This window comes from Equus asinus, unplaced genomic scaffold (assembly GCF_041296235.1).
Source record: "Equus asinus isolate D_3611 breed Donkey unplaced genomic scaffold, EquAss-T2T_v2 contig_63, whole genome shotgun sequence".
Taxonomy (NCBI): Eukaryota; Metazoa; Chordata; class Mammalia; order Perissodactyla; family Equidae; genus Equus; species Equus asinus.
The window spans coordinates 5001-7500 of record NW_027225327.1 but is presented as its reverse complement, the minus strand read 5'-3'; the positions used below and the strand labels follow the sequence as shown (position 1 = coordinate 7500).

The 2500-nt window shown below is 81.6% G+C and overlaps 1 non-coding gene across 1 annotated transcript; it reads left to right on the top strand.

The window, feature by feature from the left end:
• The first annotated feature begins 1295 nt into the window (after positions 1 to 1295).
• On the top strand, positions 1296 to 1448 carry LOC139044151 (5.8S ribosomal RNA). Its single transcript, XR_011501199.1, has one exon. It is a non-coding gene; the product is annotated as a 5.8S ribosomal RNA (ribosomal RNA).
• Positions 1449 to 2500: the final 1052 nt, after the last annotated feature.

Below are 2500 nucleotides of genomic sequence, written 5' to 3'. Positions count from 1 at the left end.
CTCGGTCCCGGGTCGGCGGTGGTCCGGAGGGAGTGGGCTCGATCTCGGCGAGCCCACGAGCCCCTTCCGGCCTCCGTCCGCCCGGCGTTCCAAGGCCGCCGCGTCCTCCGCGCCGCCGCCCCCGGCGCGTCCGTCCCCGCGCCCTCCGGTCTCCCGCGAGGCGGGCCGGCGTTGTCGCGCCGCGCCTCCGTCTCCGGCGCCGTCCGTCCCCCGCTCTCGCGGGCGGCGGCGCCCTCGGCGCGTCTCGGGAAGGGCGGCGTGGCGGCGCGAGCCCCCGCGGAGTCCCCGGGGTCAGGTCCCCCGGGGGCCTCGGAGCCTCGGCTCACGCGGGGTGCCCGCCGCCCGCCGCCTCCCGTCGCCCGCCCTGGGCCGTTCCCCGGCCGTCGGCGTCGTCGTCCGTCCGACGGTGCCTCCGCGTCTCCGCCCGCCCTCGGCGCCCCGGGCGCCCGCGTCCGGCCGGCCACGTCCGCCCACCACCCCCGCCCTGTCCGCTCGCTCCCCGCTTCCCCGCCGCAGCCCCTCGCCCTCCGTGGCGAGGGGCCTGGGACGCGGGTGCGGGGAGGGTCCCCGGGGGAAAGTCGGGTCGGGTCGGGTCTGGTGGCGTGCGTCGGACGCGAGGGGGGCACGCCCGGCGTCGAGGGGGCCGCGGGCGCGGTGGGCTCGTCGGTCGGCGGCGCCCGGCGGTGTGGGGTTCGGTCACGGGCGGGCAGCGCCGAGGCCTGCGTCCGTCCCCGGGTGGCCGCGGGCGGCGCGGGCGGCGTCGAGGCGGTGGCCGCGCGGCACTACCCGCTCCGCCTCGTCCGTTGCTTTGGCTTCCCCCCATCCAGGTACCTAGCGCGTCCCGGCGCGGAGGTTTAAAGACCCCTGGGGGGCCTCGCCCGTCCGCCTTGGGTCGGGGCGGTCGGGCCCGCGGGGAGTCGGGAGGCCTGGCCCTTCTCCCCCAGACTCCGCCTCGCCGGGCCGGGGCGCCGCGCCGTGCCGCGCCGCGCCGCCGTCGCGGCGGCCGTCGGGAGGGGGCGTCCCCGGCGGCCGTCGTGTCGTCGCGTGCGCGCGCGCGGGCGTGTGCGCGCCCCCGCGTCCTCGGGCGAGGCGGGAGCCCCCGGGCGCCTGTGGGGTGTCCGAGCACGGCCCCGCGGGGCCCGTGCCGGACGCCCCGTCGTCCAACCTTCCGGCCTCACGGAGTCTGGTCTCGTTGTGCCTTTCTGGCCGGCCGGAGGCACCCTCCGGGGATGTGCCGTGCCAGGGGCGGGCTCTTCCCCCGCCCTGCGGGGGGACCCCGCCGTTCAAACTCGTACGACTCTTAGCGGTGGATCACTCGGCTCGTGCGTCGATGAAGAACGCAGCTAGCTGCGAGAATTAATGTGAATTGCAGGACACATTGATCATCGACACTTCGAACGCACTTGCGGCCCCGGGTTCCTCCCGGGGCTACGCCTGTCTGAGCGTCGCTTGACGATCAATCGCCCCCGGGGTGTGGGTGTCGCCTGCCCCGGGGTGCGCGGCTGGGGGTCTCTCGCAGGGCCCGCCCCGGGCCCTCCGTCCCCCTAAGTGCAGACGCGGTGCCCCTCCTCCGCCCCGCGCGCCCGCCCCTCCTCCCACGCGCCCCGGCGCCCGGTCGTCGGAGGCGCGTGGGGGTCGGCGGCGGCGGCGCCGCGCGGGGTCCCGGGGTGGGGGCCGCCGCCCGCGAGTCGAGGGAGAGACAGACGCGAGAGCTCGCGCCGAGGTGCCCGTGGCCGCCACGGTGCCTTCGGGGGCTCCCTCGCGCCGCACGCGGCCTCGGGGTGGCCGGGGCGGGGACGAGACGGGTCCCGCGGCGCGCGGTCGGGGCCGCCGGGTTCGGGGGGCCCGCGTCCGGGCCGCCTGTCCGGTCGCCGCTCGCCCCCGTCGGCGGTCCGTCCCGGTGCGTCCGGCCGGCCCCTCGCCGGTCCCCGGCGCGCCCGGGTCCCGGACCGTGACCCCTCCCCGGCCTCGCCCCGTCGGGGTGGCTCGCGCCGAGGCCGAGTCGCGTGCGCGGGGCCGCGCCCCGGGGACGCGGGCCCCGGCGGTGACCCGCGGGACGCCGCGGCGTCGTCCGCCGCCGCGCGCCCTCCCCTGGGTCGCGGCCGCGCCGCGCCGTGTGCCCCGAGCCCCGGGCGGGCGGGCGGGCGGGCGCCGCGTCCGCCGCCCGACGGGCCGTGGCGGCTCGCGGCGGAGGGGCGGGTGTCGGGAGGCGGTGGGACGCGCGCGGGTAAGGTCGGCGGTCGGGGGCGACCGCCGGCCCCGCCGCGCCCGCCGCCGCCCCTCCGCCCTCTCCTCCCCCGCGTCGCCGCGACGCGTCCGCCGTGCGCGTGGCGGCGTCCCGCTCCGCCCCCCTCCTGCCCGGCGGGGCCCCTCGCCCGTGCCGCCGGCTCGTGCCCCCGTCCGCCCGCCCGCGTCTCTCCGCCCGCCCGCTCGCCCGCCCGCCCGCCCTCCTTCGGGGGGTCGGTCGTGGCGGGGGGGCGGGGCGGGGCGGAAGGCCGGG